The sequence below is a fragment of the Delphinapterus leucas genome, chromosome 5 (genome assembly GCF_059928025.1).
Source record: "Delphinapterus leucas isolate spDelLeu-1000000601 "Yukka" chromosome 5, BTC_Dleu_Yukka2, whole genome shotgun sequence".
NCBI lineage: Eukaryota > Metazoa > Chordata > Mammalia > Artiodactyla > Monodontidae > Delphinapterus > Delphinapterus leucas.
Window position 1 is genome coordinate 4,908,136 of NC_143133.1, and position 23,376 is coordinate 4,931,511.

Consider the following 23,376-nt stretch of genomic DNA (forward strand, 5'->3'; position numbering starts at 1 on the left):
CATGGACTTCTCAGTTTTGGAGACAATCCTGATCAAGGCAGGCAATATATCTAGAGCCCGTTTTCACACACAGATCGTGTCTGAGATTAATTCTACTGTTATCAGCCCTACATTGCTGTCACTTCTGCACTTCCTGGGTGAGCTCTGGAACCCTAGTACTACCCTCTAAGCTGCACCCTTCCTAATCACCTGCTATGTTTGCCTAGGGTGTGGGCGTCGAAACTTTTCCTGCAGTGTCTGCTTTAGACACCAGGACCCTCTGCCGGAAGTAAAATTTTTCCTGACTACTAACATTGGATGTGGATACTTGTAAGATGCTTAGGCTTTGCCATTTTTCTTTCCAAGCGATTAGACTGGGCCTCCATCCCCCATAGCTTATCTGAGGTCCTGCTGGAGCCTAGAAGAATCACCCAACACTGCCATTCACCTCACTCGGAATAACATCCCTCACTAGGAGATGCCTGTTGACATGTCCTGCCTGCTAGATGAGAACTCCTTGGATATCGTAGGGTGTGGAGATGCTATACTCCCTCAGTTCTGACACATGCGACTGGCCAAGTTCCATGTCGCACATGTTGTTTGTTTTGCCACAAAAGCTGGGAATAAGTCTGCTCCTCTAACAGCCCTGTCAGTCCCAAAGCACTCCCACATGGTAAACTCACCAGGACAGGCTCCCTCCCTGCATTTCTTGCTGCAACGGGGCTGAAAGTTACTGAGGATAAGTCAGTACTGAGGCTAAGTCAGGAAAGTAGTACGAGAATTCAAGTGGAGGCCCACATACCACATGTCCACAGAGATACAGATTGTCAATCAAGTGGACAAATTGTGTAATAAGACCTATTCCATCCTCTAACCTTGAGGAATACACCTTCAGAGTAATAAAATGGAAATGTGTAAGTCTATTTAAAGCTACGTCTTCTACTATGACTAAAAATTGGCAAAATATTAAAGATAGATGATTTTAATTATCACTGCATGTCTGGGTGTTCTATCGATGAGTACGAAATAAAGGCAATCATAATTCATAAACTTTTATGTACTTATTTCTCTGGCCTTCATGTTAGCAAGTCATCAGTTATGATGTTATCATCAAGATTCTTATAATGATTAGCCTTGACGTTCACTGTTTCATACTGTTTTGGGGAATGGGAACCCTCCTTTGCTCTGACTTCATGTCTAACACACCTGGCCTTTCTCAGCCCCGTTCACTGCCTGGTCCCTAGGGGAGGAGTGAGGTATTTGAATGGCGAGTTTGGGAGAAGAAGCTGAACATGGTCAAGCTCTTCCTCCTTCTTTTCCTTGAGTTTTGCCTGCTCACAGGGTGCACACTGTCTGCTCTGCCTTTCCATGTGGTTGTCCAGCACTATCTATGAGGAGGTAGGTAAGTTCAATTTAAGGGTGAGCTATTAGGTAAGCCACTTGGCCAATATACCTAATCTATATATAATGGCAACAGAGGTGAGATTTTGCTCTCTTTCTCTCTTGGTTCCACATTTGCGCAGGAAACAGAGCTATCATTCATTGGGTCCCATCAATTCTGACATGCGTGGTGGATGAAGTTCACAGGGGCACACAGCCTGGGCATTGAGCTTCTTTCATAGGTTTGCCCAAATGTTGACCCAAATTTTTTTTGTTGTTGTTGCCAGGCAGCTTACGGGATCTCAGTTCCCTGACCAGGGATTGAACCCGGGCCATGGCAGTGAAAGCCTAGAATCCTAACCACTAGGCCACCAGGGAACTCCCCAGTGCGGGCCCAACTTTTAACTAATTCTCCATAACACAATTTAAGTCATGGTTCTACCGGAGGCTCAAGGAAGGAGTGCAACACAGAAAATGCCGGATCTGCCCTGGGGTCTCTGGTCAGGTCAGCTCCATGCCTGGCTACTGTAATTGATCTCAGGCAGCTCGCTCTGTCACCCCGAGTCTTGCTCCATCACTCCAATCTCGCGCCTCTGCCTCAGAAACCCAGACTCAACAATCCGCCTGCCCCTGCTGAGTCTCAGAGAGAAGAGGAAGACCTTCTCTCCTCTGCGCCACAGCCCACTTCTCCTAAGTCCTCAGCTTCTTCTGCGCCTGAACTGACTTTCCCCCAAGTTGAGCAACAGTGGGAACATAGTTTGTCAGAGGAAAATCCACCCTCCTATATAGGTGTGAATTCTGGCGCTAGGGCTCTTACAGTGCAGTTCAAAAGTACATTTTCCAAAGTTTGCGTTATATACGTGCTGTTAAACAATATCATGGGTGGTAAACAAATTGATTACACAATTCACAGTGAACTATATCAAGCCTAGCCTAGTTCTTTTGATTTATTTATTTATTTTTAAAACTTATTTTATTTATTTATTTATTTTTGGCTGCGTTGGGTCTTTGTTGCTGCGCGTGGGCTTTCTCTAGTTGCAGCGAGCGGGGGCTACTCTTGGTTGCGGTGCGCGGGCTTCTCACTGCGGTGGCTTCTCTCGTTGCAGAGCACGGGCTCTAGGCGCATGGGCTTCAGTAGTTGTGGCGTGCATTCTCAGTAGTTGTGGCTCGCAGGCTCTAGAGCGCAGGCTCAGTAGCTGTGATGCACGGGTTTAGCTGCTCCGCGGCACATGCGATTTTCCCCCACCGGGGCTGGAACCCATGTCCCCTGCATTGGCAGGCGGATTCTTAACCACTGTGCCACCAGGGAAGCCCCTAAGTTAGTTCTTTGTAGAGTCTTTCCTTCTGTCTGAGAGAAGATTAGGCTTGTACCTTTCTTCTGTACTCTTCTCTGAATTCTGCATCTCCAAACAGCTACTCCAAAAAAATGCAGGACTCCTTGGAAGCATGGGCGAGTCTAGTTGCTTAACACTCTAAGAAACTTCAGCAGACACTTAGTGAATTACCGCCTAGCAGTTATGGCCTTTGTGGAGATAATGTCATAGTTGATCAGATATCCTTCATCAGATATGCCTAACCTCATTACTTGTCAGGTGCGTCAGTAGGTCCTAAGGAAAGCAGATAATGAGACAGAGTTAGGAGATTTATTGGTGAATAAAACCTATGAAAGATAAAGGGAAAGGATACAGGATTGGGCAGAGAGAGCCTTCAGATCATGATGCAGATCTGACGCTTGTAAAAGGAAAGGGAGGAGGAAGCAGGATGGGGCAGAGAGAGCCTCAGGCCGACACAGATCTGATAAAGTGTCAGCCGACCATCCAGAGCAGATTGCCTGTTAGAGGAGCTCAGCTTTGGGCAGAAATGATCAGACTCGGTTGCCCTGCCGTGCACAGTCATGGGATGCGGCTGCCCGGGAGGACCGTGGCGTAAGCCAGACAGCTGAGGTGGATAATTCCTTGCAGCTGAACAGGATGTTCTTCCCTGAAAAGAGATCTAAGTATGGAATCTCCTTGGCTTCCACAGCAGGGAAATTGCTATCTGTCAGCTGACTTTCCATCAGTTAGAAGACCAAGTGAACCCTCGAAAATGTTTCGCTCATCACTTTAGCAAGATCCATTTCCTAACTCTTCTCTTTCTCTTTTACTTCTCTCCATCACTACTGCCAGCACTCCACTCCACGCCATTATTTCTTGCTAGGACTATTGCAGTAACCTCTACTGGTCTTCCCGTACCTACTCTTGTGGCTTCCAGACTCTTCTTCCCACTACATTCAGAGACATCTTTTCAAATACAAGTGTAATTAAAACGCCTAGTAGCTTAGCATTTCTCTTAAAAGACACAGTTAAATTGTGAGCATCATTTTCAAGGTCCTGAGGGTCACTCCCAACTACCGCTTCAGCCTAATCTCATACTCTTCATCCGTTATGCTCTAATACAGTAGCCATCTTTCTGTTCCTAGGAAATGTGCCTTCTTTCTTTCACGGGGCTTTTGCATATGCAAGTTCCTCTGTCTGGGATGCTTCTTGCATCCTTTCCACGTCTGAGAAGTACAGCACGGTGCAGCCGGCGTTTGTTTATTTTCTCCCCGTTCAACATACTCTAGATTTCGTTTTAAAATTAAGCAAAATGTAGGTCAGAGGGCAGCATTTTTTATGAAAATAAAATGAAATATAGAGGGAGAGCATAAATAGACATGTAAAATATTGAAGGACAGTATTACCACACAAGTCACATGTGGAAAAATTTGAATACAATGATTTAAAAGGATAATTTTCAATTATTTAAAATTATTTTTCAGATCACTGTAAAGAATAAATTTGCAGCCAATTATTTCTGTGGAACCATGAAAACATTATGTAGCGTTCTGTGAAAAAAGCAAAATACAAACTGATAAAATACAGGACTTCCATTTCTGGCAGTTCAGACAACCGGATAACGAAAAACTTCTTGCTGTGTAATATCTAGAAATTTTGAATAAAATAGAATCAATATTCCTTTAAATGCATAGCTGAGAAATATCTCCAAGGGAAAGAGAGAGAGGGAGAGACAGAAAGTAGAGAGAGAATATAGTAAAAATTGATCAAATTAGGTGAGATGTATACGGGTGTTCTTTGAATTATATTTTTACTTTTCTGTGTGCTTGAAATTTTTCAATTAAAATAATTAAAGTAAAACAATAACAAAAATAACGAGATAGGCCCCAAATTCTGAACACAATGTCAGGTGATAAAGGGGACAGGATGGGGGTGGGTGATCAAAATTATAGCATTTCAAGGTCATTGTGTTCAAGGTCATTGTGTTCTACAGAAGGGTAGAGACAACTACTTTGGTTTTTTAAAATTTATTTTATTTTAATTTTTTGACAGTTTTTTGTTTTATTTTTTACTTTCATCACTTTGAATATTTTGTCCCACTACTTCCTGGAATCTCTTGTTTCTGATAATAAGTCATCTCATTTCTTACTGGGACCCCCATATACATAATGACTTGTTTTTCTTTTGATGCTTTCAGGATTTTGTCTTTGCCTTTGACTTTTTAATACATTAACAATAGTGTGTCTGAGGGTATATCTTTTTTATTTTTTATTCAAACAGAAGGTCACAAAAATTGTAATCACCCTCATCAGTTCACTCAGTCCCGTGTAGTTAATTCTTTTTCATCTTGATCTTTTGTTAGCACTTTTATGAATTCATCAGTTTTCCATTGGAGTTCTGAACATGCTTCTTCATTCAGTTCAGCAGTATAGTCAGTTACCAGAAACCTGTACTTGTCAGAGTCTTTTCCATGAATTCCTTGAAGATGAAACCCTTTTATAGGAACGTTTTTGCAAAAGCTTCAGAGCACACCCAGAACTGTCTGTACATGACAGAAGACTTAAAAAGAAACAACTAAAAGTATTGAAAGATATGCACAAGGGCGTTTATCTCAGCACTGCTTACATAGCTTCACAAATTGGAAACTGGTACGTGAATTATGATATATATACATTCAGGGTAATACTGTGCAATCATTAATAATGATGGTGATCCCCCATGTTTACTGACTTGAAAAGATTTCAGGCTTACGGCTGAGCAAAATAGGTCACAGAATACATGTAGAAGCTTGTTTACATAAAGTCATTTTTAGGGCTCCCCTGGTGGCGCAGTGGTTGAGAGTCCGCCTGCCGATGCAGGGGACACGGGTTCGTGCCCCGGTCCGGGAAGATCCCACACACCGCGGAGCGGCTGGGCCCGTGAGCCATGGCCGCTGAGCCTGCGCATCCGGAGCCTGTGCTCCGCAACGGGAGAGGCCACAGCAGTGAGAGGCCCGCGTACCGCAAAAAAAAAAAAAAAAAAAAAATCATTTTTATACATCTATGATTATGACAATGGCTCTCTCAGTAATAAGTGACTAGATGATTTCACTTTGTGCTTTACACTTGTCTGCATTTGAATTTGTTAAAATGGGCATAAAAAATAAAAACAGTAAAGCTTTTCTTACATATAAATGATCCACTAAATTCCAAGTACTTTTTGCTCTGCCATTTCCACCTGGGCTCTGTTGGCAAAGACGTCTGAAATCACTGTACCCAGAAATGAAGAGAAAGCAGAGACTAGAGCACAGCTGCACTTTCTCCTCTCTTGTAAGCAGTTGAGTCTGCAGGACTTCAACATACACAAAAATGTGTCATGTCTTCTTCTTGTCTGAAAGTTGGGAATATATGGCCTATTCCTGTCTGGCTAGGAGATACACACAGAGAAAGGGGTCATCATTTCCCTGGTCCAGTGAAAAAAGGGCTCCTTAAGGCTCACTGCCACTAGATTGGAAAAGCAGCTGTGATCAAATAAGTACCCTAAGGCTATGGAACTCAATATCAAAGAATTCTTCTCAATCCCGTGACTCAAGATGACCCCTCCCTTCACATTCTTTCAATATTGCACCTAATTCATCTACCAGAAAACTTTCCAGTTCCTTCTCAGCAGTTCATTCCCGTCTTTTCTAAACCTGGCACTAAGGCACTGCTTCCATCAAGGATTTAGCAAAGTATGCAGATGCACATGGAAGATTTGTTGAGTTATGAGATCTGGGTGCCTCTTGGCCCAAAGATGCACCAAGGTTTGTAGGTGTTATAGGAAATGCACCTGAGAGTCTGAAAATCATTTTTCATATCAAAATGTGTGTCCTGACCTAAGTGCCTTAGTTGAGCCTCCTGTTTGTACAGTTATGAACATTTATCCAACTCTGGAGGTTTGCAAAGTCCATTTTCAAAATATAATATAGATTTGTAAATGTTAAACTCCTGGTGGGAGTGCCGGGTAGGTACTCTCAAGCACTGCAAGTGGGAGTATAAATTTGTACAATCTTTCTGAAAGAGAAAAACATTGCTATGGAGTAAATTGTGTCTCCTGTTGAAGCCCTCACCTTCCCCCCACCCCGCAAGTGTGTCTGTATTTGGAGACGGGCCTATAAGGAGGTAATTAAGGTTAAATGAGGTCATAAGTGTGGGGTCCAATCCAATAAAGCTGGTGTCTTTACAATAAGAGGAAGAGACAACAGAACTGGAAAGGCCATGTGAAGACACAGGGAGAAGTCAGCTATCTAAAAGCCAGGAAGAGCTCTCATCAGAAACCACATTTGCTGGCACCTTGGTGATGGACCTCTGACCTCCAGAATGTTCTGTTGCTTAAGCCACCCAGTCTGTGGTATTTTGTTATGGTAGCCTGAGCAAACTAATACGGGTACCAAAACTTTAAAAAAAATGCTTAATCTTTTACACAATTCTACTTCTAGGAATAATCTCTAAAGAACTCATCATGAATATACACAAAAATGTAAGTTCAAGGAGAGTCTATGCAGTCTTATTTATAATATGAAAAAAATTAGAGGGCTTCCCTGGTGGCGCAGTGGTTGAGAGTCCGCCTGCCGATGCAGGGGACACGGGTTCGTGCCCCGGTCCGGGAGGATCCCACGTGCCGCAGAGCGGCTGGGACCGTGAGCCATGGCCGCTGAGCCTGTGTGTCCAGAGCCTGTGCTCCGCAACGGGAGAGGCCACAGCAGTGAGAGGCCCGCGCACCGCAAAAATAAAAAAAAATTAGAAACAAATATCCAGGTTCATGTGATTGAATAAATAAAGGTAGATTGAACAAATAAATGATGAAACTCAGTCTTTTAATGTGCTGTGGAAAGATATTTAACATGGAAAAGGAGTCATAAACATATTATTAGGTGAAAAAACAAGGTTATAAAATAGTGAATACAATCCAATAATTAGGAAGAAATATTGTTATGCATAGAAAGAAGTGGAGATGGATTTACTTATATAAATATTTATTTTTATACCAAAATATTAAGAATAATAAGGTCAGGACGATAAATTAACCAGCAATTTTTAGTTTCTTCTTTTTGTTTATATATATGGGTTTTCCAAAAAAATCACAGTGAATACGTATTAATAATTTTTGGAATAAGAAAGAAGCCTACAAAGTTCATTACATTCTTGCAGATATGAGTTTGATAGACTGAAACATCAAGCTGAAAAAATAGGTTGCATTTAGAGTCAAAACTGTAATTTTTCTGAAGGGAAACAAACTAGTTGGATAGCAACCCTCAACTTTCAGGTGATGATAAACTCACCGAGAGCCAACAGTATGATATGACTGCTAAAAAAGTTAATATAATCTTAGGTTGCACAATAGAAGTACAGTTTATCATACTTTGTTTAGTCCACACCTAGAGTATTACCACTCTAAAAAGAGTGCCACAATTTAAAAACAGATAAACTGAGTCCATAGGAAAACAACTAAAACAGTGTAGGAGCACATGGCGGTTGAATGAGGATGCTTCCTGGGTTCCAGAAAGAGAAGAGGAAGGTTGGACATGGCAGCTGGCAAATAGAGGGCTAGCATATGGAAGATGGAATTGATTTTGTTTTCTATTATGCCCTTGAGAGAAGAACTAGAATAAATCACTATTGGTTATAAGGAGGTAGCTTTCATATTAAATACAAGAAAACTTTCTAACAGTCATTGGTCTATGGTAACGGGATGGGCGGGGGTTGAGTAAGGGGTGAGATAAAGGAGATGTAGAAAGTTGTATATCCAGGTGGGAAATTAGACCAGGTAACCGGTCAGGTCCATGCTACACCCAGGGGTCCAGGTTATTTTTATTTTTTTAATTAATGAAGTAATTATTTTTTTTTTTTTGTGGCACGCGGGCCTCTCACTGTTGTGGCCTCTCCCTTTGCGGAGCACAGTCTCCGGATGCGCAGGCTCAGCGGCCATGGCTCACGGGCCCAGCCGCTCTGCGGCATGTGGGATCTTCCTGGACCGGGGCACAAACCCGTGTACCCTGCATCGGCAGGCGGACTCTCAACCACTGCACCACCAGGGAAACCCTAATTTATTTTTTAATATTTATTTATTTATTTGGTTGTGTCGGGTCTTTGTTGCAGCATGTGGGCTCGTTAGTTGTGGCAGGCCGGCTCTTTAGTTGTGGCATGCATGTGGGATCTAGTTCCCGGCCCAGGGATCGAACGCAGGCCCCCTGCATTGGGAGCACGGAGTCTTAACTACTGCACCACCAGGGAAGTCCCCCAGGTTATTTTCAGAGCATGCCTCTGAACCCAGGGGATGGGTCTGTGCTCATAACAAAGAAACACATTTCATTGTGCTCAACAGTGACCAGTCAGGAAGCCCAACACCTGCAACTTCAGGCTCTCTCTCCCTCTCCAGACTGTCAGGCCTGTTTCTGATATATTTGTTTCCTCTTTTTTCCTTCCCCCATAGAAATATTTTCACAAAAATGATTTTAAAAGTATATATATATCGGGCTTCCCTGGTGGCGCGGTGGTTGAGAGTCCGCCTGCCGATGCAGGGGACACGGGTTCGTGCCCCGGTCCGGGAAGATCCCACATGCCGCGGAGCGGCTGGGCCCGTGAGCCATGGCCGCTGGGCCTGCGCGTCCGGAGCCTGTGCTCCACAGCGGGAGAGGCCACAGCAGTGAGAAGCCCACGTACCACAAAAAAAAAAAAAAAAAAAAAAGTATATATATGCTCACTGCAAAACCCCTGCAGGCTCCTTTCTACTCTCCATTTCAGTATTTTTATATATAAATGATACATCCTATCCCCAGTATGGGATGATTCTTCACTCAGTAATTATATTGGGTGCTTTTCAATGTTAGTACACATACTGGGTGTCTGAAAAGTTGGGAAGTCGAGGATAAATTTATTTTATTTTTTATTGTGCTAGATACACATAACAAAATTTACCATTTTAACCATGGTTAGGGGTACAAGTCAGTGGCATTAAGTCCATTGACAATGTTGTGCAAGTGCATTCATGAAGATACATTTCTTCTTAAACAGTATCTGCTAGTTACAATTTCAAAAAATATGCTCAATGCGTTGTTTTCAACCTTCAGACACCTTTTCGGGTACATTTAAAGCAATGGGTCGAAGTGTCAATGTGAACAAACTAACATGAATCTGCTGTTTTCCCTGTGTTTCCAAGCCTTGTAAACACTGTAGTGCCACAGGCAGGCCGAATGTAGAAAGGAGTGAACAAGGGTTCTGTAGTCTTGGCTCAAACACTACTGGATATATGACCTTGGGCACATTATTTAACCTATTACTCTATCATTGTTTGACTCCTTTTTTCTTCCGACATCCTAGTGACCTTCAGAGAGCTTTTCTCTTTTCTCTACTCCAGTAAATATAGCTTTACAAGTGGTTTCAACAGAGACTGGCCTGCGTGGCATAATTTGGAAGATAGCAAGAGAATCACCCGTCCAGATCATCTTCCCTAACGGCCTGCTGTGGTGCTTCACATTCCAACTTGGCATCACTGCTTTGCCGAGCTGGCCTCATGGGAGTGCAACCCGTGTGGCTGCAGGGTCCTCACAGTTAGAAGGGCCCTGTACTTGGTCTGATGGCCTACTGTTCCTGTCTTGAAACTCTTAATTTTGAACAAGGTGCCCTGCATTTTCGTTTTGCCCCGAGACCCACAAATTATGGAGCAAGTCCTGTTCCTTTGGGTGAAAGTGCTGTCCTCAGAAGGGCTTTATTTTATTTATTTATTTTTTTGCGGCACGCGGGCCTCTCACCGTTGTGGCCTCTCCCGTTGCGGAGCACAGGCTCCGGACGCGCAGGCTCAGCGGCCATGGCTCACGGGCCCAGCCACTCCGCGGCATGTGGGATCTTCCCGGACCGGGGCACGAACCCGTGTCCCCTGCATCAGCAGGCGGACTCTCAACCACTGCGCCACCAGGGAAGCCCAGAAGGGCTTTATTTTAAGAGTGAATAATTTACCTGAAATGCATACCATATTAACACCAGTTAACACACATTTTGTCACTTTAATTAACATGTTAATTAATTAGTGAAGACAGTAGAGATCTGAAGGATTGAAGCATTGAGCCTCCAATTTTTGATGTGGAGAAGAAGCCTGCAGAGGTCCAGAGCATGAATACTGCCTGCACAGGATACCCTCAGGGCCTCTGAGAGGGGGGTGGGCGGAGCAGATGAAGGCACTAGACACCAAGGACTTGATGCATTTTTGTTGAATGACAGTACAATTAAATGAGTGAATGAATGAATGAAGAAATGAATGAATGAAAGGTGCTAAGGGGAAGAATGGAGGAGACATGGAACTCAAGTTTGGATGTATGTATGTGCTCTATGAGGCATAGACTCAAACACTGGCAGCTCCATCCCCAAGTCAGAGACCAAATGGTTGCCTCGTCTCTGAGCTCTTCTGCCTGTGGTGTGAGCTTCGGGAGAAGCTAAGCGTGCTCTCCTAGTCACAGCAGACAACATCCAGGGCTGGAGAACAAGCTGGAGGCAGTGACCAAAGGCATGAGGAGGTGACCTGCCTCTGCAGCCATGTGGCCAGCATGCTGCCCCGGGATCATACTCCGCCATAAGTGGTGACAAACTGGCTCAAATAAAATCTCTCTTTGGGTAACTATAAATGCTAGATATCCCCAAAAGAAGGTGAGTCATTTTAGCTAAGGTCGCTGCTGTGGACACGAGTCCTGGTTCCTGTAGATCCTCTGACCCAGTCTCCTGAAGCAGAAGCAGCTGGGCGAGGCTGTATCCAGAGGGACCCTCCTTTCTTGTCCCCACAAGTTCCCACACATGCTTACGCCATGTCTTCTCGTTCGTTGAAGGTGATCCGTGTGTGGGTTCCTTCGATCTTAAACAAGCGAACCAATTCGGAGCACCCTACTGTCGCAACAAACATCTCACATAGACGAGGTGGAAGCAAACTGAATGTCCGTCGGCGGGTGAAAAGGATAAACCAAATGTGCTATACACATGGAGTGGAATACGATTCAGCCTTAAAAAGGAAGGAAACCTTGTCACAGGCTACAACATGGATGAACCACGAGGACGTTACAGCAAGTGAGATGAGCCAGTCACAAAAAGACAAGTACTGTAGGATTTCACTTACGTGAGGGATATAAAGTAGTCACGCGCACAGAAACACAAAGCAGGAGGGTGGTTGTCAGGGGCTGGTGGGGAGGGGAAGTTGTTGAATGGGTACAGAGTTTCAGTTTTGCTAGTTGGAAAAGTTCTGGAGGTCTGTGCACCACAACGTGAATGTATCAATACTTAACACTACTGAACTCTGCACTTAAAAATAGTTAAGATGGTAGATTTTCTATTATGTATTGATTACCACAATTTAAGAATTTAAACATTATTAGAAAAAAATCTTACATAGACCGTTCAGATCCGGGGACCATTTGATTTCACTGCAGCTGAAACTCTTCTCCTTATACATCTCGATCATGATGGTTTATAAGGTGTCTGTCTCTAAGCCCTTGGGGCAGTTATAGAGGTTACACTGCTGCTAAACTTTTATAACAAACAGAACCCTTTTTACTATGTCAAACGTGAAATTGGGTTCCCAAATGGTTTCATTTTCAAATCCAAAAGGGATGGTTTAATTTTACATTTGGTTAGTAACACCTTTGGCTTTATAGTTTACAACCATTTTTATATGTTATCTCATTCGATCCTCATAACAACACACCTTGGGGAAGATAAGGTAGATATTATAATTTTCATTTCACAGATGAGAAAACCAAGGCTTAGAGAGTATATGTGGCTTGTCGTAAGTCACAAATCCAGTTAGCAAATCTGAGTATGGAAACCTAGATCCCCAAACTCCCAGGACAGAGCTCTATGCTATGAAAGTAATGAACATAGTAGGTACCGGTTCACATTCATTTTGGCGTCCTTAAAGTTTATATTTTGGTAAAAATCACAATTTCATGAGGAAGCAAATTTATCTCTTCACCATGAGAATCATATCTCTGGAACTTATCAGTTTGGGGAACATGAGAAATAACTAAGACACCTGTGTTCCACTGGTGGCAATATAATTTAATTGGGGTCAAGGTCAAGGACACTTTACAAACAAACTTTTGTAAAGTGATGGCGAATTTACCCTCACTTCTCACAGTACAGAAGGTCAGATCTGGGAGTCTGGGACTGGGCTTTGTCCATTTGAGTCTGGCTCACACGGAACAGTGCTGAAGTTGAGGGTCATGCTGGGAAAGAACCCTGAGTGGCTGTTCACAGTGTGGCCTTGGTGCTACCCTCATTCTCCATTCTATAAGTGTCTCTGTCCCAAATGCTGCTTTTTTTTCTTTTTCTAAAAAATTTTATTGGAGTATAGTTGATTTACAGTGTTGTGTTAGTTTCAGGTGTACAGTGAAGTGACTCAGTTATACATATACGTATATATATTCATTCTTTTTCAGATTCTTTTCTCATATATAGGTTATCAGAGAATATCGAGCAGACTTCCCTGTGCTCTACAGTAGGTCCTTGTTGGCTGTCTACCTTATATATAGTAGCGTGTGTATGTTCCTCCCAAGCTGCTGATTTATCCCTCCCCCACTGCCCGCCCCGACGTTTCCCCGTTGGTAACAAGTTTGTTTGCGATACCTGTAAGTCTGTTTCTGTTTTATAAATAAGTTCGTTTGTGTCATTTTTTTTTCCAATTAGATTCCACAGATGAGTGATATCATATGATATTTGTCTTTCTTTGTCTGACTTACTTCGCTTAGTATAATCTCCAGGTCCACCCAAATGCTTCTGAACTGGCATTTTCCCCCTTCCTACCCAGTTATAATCAGATTAGAATGGAGAAAGTTATCCTCGGTCCCTCTCTGCCCCTTCAGCAGCTAAAGAAGAAAGCAATGGAACTGTCATCAAGGACAGGGTACAAATTTAAACAAACATTCCTTTCTGTTAAAACAACTTAAAAAAATGTCAACGTTAGCGTAGCGAGATAGATAGATATACCCTGTCTACTGAGAAAGCAAGCGAACTTGGTTTTGTTGACTTTTAAAAGAGTGTTGATGTTCTCTAAATCAGAAATATTAGGAATTTAAAAGGTATTAGACATCGTTTGGGGAAAGGAAAGTGAGACAAATCTAATTTTCACAAAGTCCTCTAGAATTTGTTTGTTGACCCCGCATTTCTCGGAAGCTTCCGTTTACAAAATTTTCGACCTGCACACACACCTACTAGATTTGCTCCCGATAATGTCAAGCTCTTCCAGAGCTGGTTTTCTTTGAGAACGAGGTAAATTGTTCGGATGCGCACTGAAAGTTTTAAACAGAAGAGGGCACTAGGTCAGAGAGCGTCCAACACCACGCTCACGAGAAATGTGATAGAGCCGGAGAGAGGAGGAGAGGGAAGGAGGGGCACGCGTGGAGGAGGGAGAGGGAAGGAGGGGCGCGCGTGGAGGAGGGAGAGGGACAAAACCGAAGCGGAAGGATGGAAGGACAACTGATTGATGGGGATTCATAATCAAGCCCAATTGCAGCTGCAAGTCAGGAAGGAAGTGAATATTCATGTGGTTTCTCTTTCATGCTAGAAAGCAACAGGGATTTGGTGCAAGGCTTGGGGCTTGAGGTCTTGTGCGTGGTACCCAGAAGAGAAGAGGGTGGCTTGAGAGGACTGAAAGAGGTAGATAGCGTGCTGAACCTAAATGCTACCTGTGAACAAAGGAACCAAGTTATTGAAGAGATCCTGTCTGTGTATTCACTGTGTATATACGGACGAAGGCTAGACTAGGATGAAACACATAGTTTTGGTCTTACTGCCACTTAGCTCTATTTAAAAAAAATTTTAACATGGAAGTGTTTCTGTGAATTTTGTGAAATTCTATCCTAGAAGGAAAAATACTATACTGTTTTTGTCCACATTGGAACATGCCTTTTCAAATATTTTGGGTAAATTATTGGGAGAAGTGTCAGAGGATTTAGCTTTTCTGGTTAAACCTAAAAAGGAAAACTTCATAAAATGATGGCTTTGGAACAGATATTGGAGTCATACAGTTCAAGACAAATATCCCAGTATCCCATCATAAGAATAATTTCTTGATTTTTTAGGTTGGAGGTTTTCCTTTCCTGGGAAAATTGCCCACATTGTCCTTTACCCCCCTCTCCCCAGGATGTGCAGAAAAGGGTTAACTAACCTCTTCCTGCTGTAAGAAAGTCTGTCCAGAGCAGTACTGACCATCGATAATATAGTGCCAATTATGAGTGTAATTTTCAATGTTTTAGTAGCCATATTAAAAAAAAGGAAAAAGAAGCAGGTGAAATTTATTGTCTTAGTATATTTTATTTAATTCATTATATCCAAAATATTATCAAGTCAATATGTCATCAGTAAAAAAACCTATTACTGAGCTATTTTACTTTTTTGGTATAAGTCTTTGAAATCCAGAGTATTTTACACTTACAGCGTATGTCAGTGTGGACGAGCCACAGCGAAAGTGCTCAGAAGCTGCATGTGGCGAGTGGCTACTGTCCTGAATAGTGCGGATCTGGAACATATTATTTTTTGGTCATGAAAAAATAAGCAACCAATCAGTGAAGTGGCAAATTTAATAATGTGTCTAAAAGATGCACTGCCAGGACTTACCTGGGGGCGCAGTGGTTAAGAATCCGGGACCCAGGTTTGATCCCTGGTCCAGGAAGATACCACATGCAGCGCAGCAACTAAGCCTGTGCGGCACAACTACTGAGCCTGTGCTCTAGAGCCCTGGAGCCACAACTGCTGAGCCTGTGTGCTGCAACTACTGAAGCCTGCGCACCTAGAGCCCGTGCTCCACAACAAGAGAAGCCACAAGAGAAGCCACCGCAATGAGAAGCCCGCGCACCGCAACAAAGAGTAGCCCCTGCTCGCTGCAACTAGAGAAAGCCCGAGCGCAGCAATGAAGACCCAACGCAGCCCAAAATAAATAAATATATGATTTTATAAGAAAAAAAACGCACTGCCTATCTATAAGTCTAATTCTACCTTAATGTTTTTCAATTTTTTTTGTGGTAAAATAAACATAGTGTAAAATTTAACTATTTTTAAATGTACAGTCTACCTCAACTTTTAAAATAATTTGTTGCACAGTTACTAGAATACCAAATATCCTTTTCACTCAGAACATTTACATAGGGAGCTTCCCTGGTGGTCCAGGGGTTAAGACTCCGCACTTCCCATACAGGGCGTGGGGTTTGATCCCTGGTGTGCCGCACCGTGCAGGCAAATAAACAGATATTTTAAAAAAAAAGAATGTTTACATAATTTTCCCCCTCCTGTGCATATAAGAACAAGAAAGAAAAGTTTCAATGTGAAAGTAATATTTTTTTCATTTTCAACAAAATTATTAAACTACTTTTGAAATACAAATTTGGGGAGTCATTTCCCCACTATCTAAGAATCTCGTAGACACCAAACTCAAAACCACTAAGGGAAAGCAGAAACTAGCACACCATTGTAAAACAATTAAACCCCAATAAAGATGTTAAAAAAATATATAAAATAAAGTAAATGAGAAAAAAAAAAACACTAAGGGAAAAGTCTAAGAGACTGGTATCTGAGGAACAACAGCTGCTTTCTAGACTAAAAAGAGACGTTAAGGAAAAAATTTATATTAGTTTTGTAAATATTGAAATAGTATTTTAATTATACTGATGATGCTATTACGGATCTTACATTTCTCCGTAAAGATCAACATTTCTTTCACTAACATGGCTTCCTCTATTCTTCTTAAGTAATTAAATACAAATGGAACTAGAATATTCACAATAGTAAAATTCAAACGATCCAGTAAACACATTGTTTTAATTCTATTTTTCATTTCATCTACAATTTTACGTTCAGAACGGAGTGAATTGTATATGAATAATGTGGTGTTAACCCTTATTGGAAAAACTTAACTTTTATATTGTCTGAGTTGTATGAACTTAACTTTCCTAAAACTTTTGTATTTTTGAGCCCTCTCTCTGTAAGTTTTGCTACCTCATGTTGCTCTGTACAGATGACTATGGTTTTTATGGATTCTTGGAACTCAGAATGGTGAAGCAAAACAAGAAATGATTGAACATGCTTGTCTGCTGAGGTCACTTTGGTGGTTGCCCCCCCCCCACCACCACCACCGCTCCCACCCCAGTCCTTTACTCTGGGCACACCTAGAAGTCAGGTCGCATCAGATTCTTCCGCCCTAGTTACTCCGCAGCCGGGGTCGCTGGGTTAAATACGTTCTCCCGTTATCTCAGCTGGCTTGAAATAACCTACTGAACTTACACCTAAATACCAGAAAAGTCAGTCTAGAACCAAATAATTTCCTGCACGGTTGTTCATCTGCTTGTCTTTGCTGCCAAGTTACCACGTCTCCTTTTTTTCTAAGATGATCTTTAGATACTGGCCATTTCATGGATTTGCTCTCTTTGTCAATATTTATACTTACCAATGAGTTTTTATATTTGTTACTTCATAAAAATAAAGATTTTTAAAATTTTGGCTAAAGATTTCCCTCAGTAAAGAGAAGGGTATCCTACTCTCCCTTTAGGAGTTTCTTTACCCTCTACTCAGATGCACAGGCTCCGGACGCATAGGCTCAGCGGCCATGGCTCATGGGCCCAGCCGCTCTGAGGCAGGTGGGACCTTCCCGGACCGGGGCACAAACCCGTGTCCCCTGTATCAGCAGGCAGACTCTCAACCACTGCGCCAGCAGGGAAGCCCTCCTTTCTTTTCTTTTTTAAAATTTATTTTTAATTTTATTTTTTCCAATTTTATTGAAATATAATTGACATATAACATTGTATAATCTTAAGGTGTACTACATAATGATTTGATATATGTATATATTGCATCTTTCTTTTTCTACTCTCCATTCAATTTAAATGCCACTGAGTTCAATAATGTCCAAGCAGCCCTGGCAAAATTTTGGGCTCGGAAATTTACCACGTGGAAACAGCAGCAGTTGTACCCTATCTATAAACTTACAATTCTGCCCATTCAACTAGGATATTTGTAGACACATAGAGCCTTAGTAGTACCCTCTACAAAGCACCCTTCAAAGTTCAATGCTTTAAGTCTACAGACTTGCTATCCCTGTCCAGGAAGAAGTGGTCTGTGTTCTGAGTGTTGCTTTCTCAGTTTTCCCTCTTTTGAACATTCCTTCCTTTTGAAAGAATGTTTATCTTATTTTTTTCCCCCACCCATGGTATATTTAGGTGCATTGAGGAGATTTAGGTTTATTGTTTATTTGTAAGTTATAAGGAAATGAGGCCCCCTCATCCATCCTGATGGTGAATTGACCTAACATAAAGATCCTGGAGCTGGGACAAGGATACGCGTGGCTACGTAGTGGCTAGACAAGGACATTTTTGGAATTGTATGTATGGGAGGAAGAGTATGTGTTTTAGTGTATGTGGTAAGGAAGACAGCAAAGGATATACCGAAAAAGTTTTTTCTTCCAAAATTTTTCTATTCTTCTGGAAATAGCACTCGTGTTATTGGTAAGAATTGGTCCACTCTCTTATCTATGAGGCCCACGCACATGGTGAAGATGTGAGCCTGAAGGCCACAGTATCTCTCATGCAGCAGCTGGCTTGAGAGAATAAACTGAAACTGGCAAGAGAAGCAGAGAAGAAAGATGGAGAGGGAGCATGCTGAAAGTAAGAGGTTTCGATACAGTTGTCCTTCCCTGTCCTACAGTTCGACATGTGAGCCAATAAACTTATTGCCATGTTTGGCTAAGTTGACTCAAATCAGCTTCTGTTGTGTGCCACCAGGGGTCCAGCTAATTCAATGTGTAAAGTGAAAAGTTCTTTCTTCTTTTACCTTTTTTCCCGAAGCTACAATGACAGTTCTGTAACCTTCACCTCTAACTCACCCTCAGCATACACTATTCCTATCATACTGAGAATGATCTTTGCATTTCATGGAGGCTGGAGATCAATTTACTGTATAATTTTAAAAAGGCGTGGACTTCCCTGGTGGTGCAGTGGTTAAGAATCCGCCTGCCAATGCAGGGGACACGGGTTCGAGCCCTGGTCTAGGAAGATCCCACATGCCACGGAGCAACTAAGCCTGTGTGCCACAGCTACTGAAGCCCGTGCACCTAGAGCCCGTGCTCCGCAACAAGAGAAGCCACCACAGTGAGAAGCCTGCGCACCGCAACGAAGAGTAGCCCCTGCTCGCCGCGACTAGAGAAAGCCCGCACGCAGCAACGAAGACCCAACACAGCCAAAAACAAACAAATAACTAAATAATAAACAAATAAAAACTTCCCTGAAAACCATGAGGGAGTTTGGGTTTTTTGTTTGTTAGTTTTTGTTTTGGGTTTTTTAAAATAAAATTTATGGCTGCGCTGGGTCTTCATCGATGGGTCTTTGTTGTTGCGCACGGGCTTTCTCTAGCTGTGGCGAGCAGGGGCTACTCTTCATTGTGGTGCGCGGGTTTCTCAATGCGGTGGCTTGTCTTTGTTATGGAGCACGGGATCTAGGTGCATGGGCTTCAGTAGCTGTGGCACGTGGGCTCAGTAGTTGTGGCTCACGGGCTCTAGAGCGCAGGCTCAGTAGTTGTGGCGCATGGGCTAAGTTGCTCTGCAGCATGTGGGATCTTCCCCGACCAGGGATCAAGCCCGTGTCCCCTGCGTTGGCAGGTGGATTCTTAACCACTGCGCCACCAGGGAAGTCCCAGGAGTTCGGGTTTTTAAAAAAATTTAAAAAAAATTTTTTAAAGGTGTGGATTTATCCTCTTGTGTTTTAAAACTTTAAAAATAGCCATGTGAAAAAAAAAATAGCCATGTGTTATTTTTCTAATAAGAAAAAAGCTAACTTTATTCTAAAAAACTAAATCTTCAGATAAGAAAGGATAAAATTCAAATATCTGTTTGAGGACCCTTGATTTCTGGATAGGTGTTGGAATAAAGCAAAACAATCTCTGCTTTAAAGTATTTTCCCACACTTTGCTCAAAATTGTTAACACAGCAAGGAAGTTCCCTTCTTATCATTTATTTCTGCTCTCATAGTAAAAGTGGTCTGCCTGGCTTTGTAGGCAAAATGCTCTACTGTTTGACTTCAAAGTACTTAAAAATGTTTTTTTCTTATTTTCCCTCCATTTTGTTTAAAGATGCATAATGTTGTAAATAAGCTACCTTTATCTTACTATTACTACTAATGTAAACCAGATGGGATTGGGGCCTTCCCACCCTTCAGAGACTTAGGAAAACTTGGTGCTGGCACCCACGTAAATTGATGGACTGTCAGAGTCGGGGTCCGGGTTTGAGATTTCTGTGAATCCCTGGAAGCTTGCTTCCTCAGGGCTCCCTGTGTCGCTGCCTTAGGCCAAGGTGGACGTTAGGAGCACTGCCTTCACTGTTTCCACTGAATTCCTTATCTGCCAAGTACTGTGTAAGGTTAATAACTTTGCTAAGGGTTTGTGAGGTCGCTGGACGGATGCATCTCACAGGGCACAGCCAGCTTTCTGTCATCTCAACAGCTCAGCCTCCCCAAAGCCCTCTCCACTGCAATCAACAAATCCCTCTCCTTGTTCTAGGCTGGGCAGTGCTTCCTCACACTTAGGTCTCAGCTTCCAAGCAGGCTCGCCATGGAATTTTCCCAACAGAGGTGGGTCTCATTCCTAAGAGAAAAGATCACACCAGTTGCTAGGAGAATAATGTTTTCCCATTTGTTAAACTAAGACAGAGGAGTATTTGACACCTACCTGGGTCCACAGGGCTCTATCTGGCTGACACCTCTGTCATCTATCTCATTCACTGGAAAGGTTATTTCAGTGATGCTGCCGTCTGAGAGTCTCCCTTTCTCTCTCTCCACGTGGTCCCTTTGAAAGATGTGAGCTGTAAAAAGGGAAAAACCTTCCTAATAAGTACACGTATGGAAAGAATTATCTCTGATAATGGAGTCTTTTATTTTTAAATTAATTTTTACTGGAATGTAGTTGATTTACAACGTTGTGTTAGTTTCTGCTGTACAGCAAAGTGAATCAGCTACACATAAACACATATTGACAATGGAGTCTTTTAACTAATAGACTCTAGTCCTCTCGTCACGTTAACTTCCTAAGCATCATGTTTATTATTCGTCACCAAGGTTTTGAGGTCAGTTGGTATTATCTTTATTTAAAAGACAGGAGACCTAAGATAGAAAAAAAATTGTAATCAGTTACAAATCTAGGATTATATGTTTCTTGGTGTCCTGGAATCATTTCCAAGGTGGTTTCAAACCACAAATCATGAATTACTAGCTTTAAAGATCAGTTTTTATGGTACAAATGTCCTCAGTAAAACTCGGAGAAGCCAAAGTCAACATTTACCCCCAAGTAATTCACATTCCAACTCTGGTACGTGAATAAGTCCTTATTCAGGAAGTTCTTCAGCGCCCCCTGGGGGAGTTCTTGCGATGAAGCGTTGTGCCCAAGATGGTAAAGACGGTTTCAGAGGGTAGGAGAGCCATTCAGGTATTCATGGATACACACTGCGTTTATTTCTTTATGAACTTGTAAAAATTAAATCCATGTAACAAGAATTTGGAGGGGGGAAACATTATCTGATTTTCGACTATCTTTTGAGTGACATATGCACCGGGCACTATTTTGAGTCACTGCAAGGACACAAAGTTGTGAAAGATAATGTCCCTGCCCCCAAGAAACTCGCAATACGGAGGACACAGTAGTGAAATGATAATAATGATAATGATAATACCTAACCCTTACAGAGTACTTGCTCTGCGATAGTGAAGTGCTTCTCATCGAATCTTTTACAAGCAGCAGAAGAAAGTAACACAGAGAGATAAGTAATAATAACAGGTAATATTTATAGAGAACAGACTTGTGGTTGCCAAAGGGGAGGAGAGTGGGGGAAGGAAGGACTGGGAGATTGGGATTAGCAGAGACAAACTAGTATATAGAGGGTGGATGAACAACAAGGTCCTACTGTAGAGTGCAGGGAACTATAGTCAACGTCCTGTGACAAACCATAATGGAAAAGAATATGAAAAAGAATATATATGTATGTAAAACTGAGTCACTTTGTTGTACAGCAGAAATTAAACGCAACATTGTAAGTCAACTGTACCTCAATAAGATTTTTTAAAAACTTTTAAAAGTAGGTAATATTTATTGAGCACTAACATAGGCCAAGACACTTTCCTAAGTGCTTTATATATGTAAGCGCATCTAATTTTCATTGAAAGCCTAGAAGGTAAATCGTATTATTTTACAGGTTAACTATCAACAATTTAACCCTTACAACAAGCTTATTAATTGGGCCTTATTACTGTTCCTTTTTGCAGATGTAAACTGAGGGGTAGAGAAAATAAGTGATTAAATAACTTGGCCATGGTTACATATCCAGTAAGTGGTGGGACCAGAAATCAGAATCCTATCACCTGTGCATTTAATTTACAGGAAGTCAGCCATATGCACTGAGACTAAGAGAAGGATTTAAGTGGGGAGTCACATGCTTCTCAGCTGCCACACGCTTTGGAGGGATTGTGTTATGGGAGATGAAGAGCTGTCCTGGGAACTGCCTGGCGGCCCAGCGGTTAAGACTCAGTGCTTTCACTGCTGCGGGCCTGGGCTGGGGAACTAAGATCCCACAAGCCTCGTGGCACCGCCAAAAAAAAAAAAAGGAACTGTCCTGCTCAGTTCCTGTGTCCTTCACAGCTTGGACATTTCGCCAAGCCACGGCTGACTTTAGCTTTGTAGTGCTTAAGGAGAGTGCCCTTGACCTAGGGAGAGCGGTAATTGCTCTCTAACTTGGCACCTTCTTAGGAAATTTCGAGAGATCTTTTGCACTATAACATTTTTTGTCCTTGCTCGCTGACTTTGGAGCCTAACTCCTGTGTAAGATGTAAGGCTGCTGTATACAATGATAAACTGAGGACAAATATAGCATCATTGACTCAGGAAAAACTTCATGGAGGGGCTTCCCTGGTGGCGCAGTGGTTGAGAGTCCGCCTGCCGATGCAGGGGACTCGGGTTCGTGCCCCGGTCTGGGAGGATCCCACATGCCACAGAGTGGCTGGGCCCGTGAGCCATGGCCGCTGAGCCTGCGCGTCCGGAGCCTGTGCTCCGCAACGGGAGAGGCCACAACAGCTAGAGGCCCGCGTACCGCAAAAAAAAAAAAAAAACCAAACCAAACCAAAACAAAAAAACAACCAAATTTTAATATTCTAAGCTAGAGGAGAAAATTAATTCTTTGTATTCTCTCCATAAAAATAATATTGCAAAATCATCACATGAAGAAAAGAGAGAGTATGTGGCCAATGAACCTAAGAAAATTATTTTAGAGGCATGTCACGCAGTTGATTAATTAAAAATGGTACAGTACGTTTTAATTTTCTTTCTCCACTCAGGCAACCAAATAAAAATGCAACCTTTGTAAGTGGGCTCTGGGATTCTCTAGTAGAATATAAGCCACTTCCGGGCTTGTTGAATTGTGAACTGTGCTCCTTCGCCGACCTCGAATCCCAGGAGAGCACAGAATAGGGAGAAGCCAGCCTGACCTCGCCCTCGGCCTTGGAGATGCTGTGGAGGAGAAGGTACTATTTGTGAAAGCCAGCCTTCCTCCTTGAAAGGCGGATAGCAGTCCCTACTGCGAGGCCCAGACTGGGGGTTTCATGTGAGGGAGAGTTTTTCTGGGCGGGCTGAGGAGTGTTGAGAGCAGGGCGTCTGGAGCCAGCCCGCTTAGGTTTCCTGCCTGGCTCCGC

The 23,376-nt window shown here is 42.5% G+C and overlaps 1 long non-coding RNA gene across 1 annotated transcript in view; it reads right to left on the bottom strand.

Annotated features, from left to right (window-relative positions):
- Positions 1-651: 651 nt before the first annotated feature.
- LOC111164900 (uncharacterized) overlaps positions 652-23,376 on the bottom strand; it is a 30,460-nt gene continuing 7,735 nt past the window's right edge. The window contains exons 2-3 of the long non-coding RNA XR_002642196.3: positions 20,372-20,504; positions 652-2,966 (exon numbers count right to left, since the gene is read on the bottom strand). This is a non-coding gene — a long non-coding RNA (uncharacterized LOC111164900). The remainder of the gene's footprint in view (positions 2,967-20,371; positions 20,505-23,376) is intronic.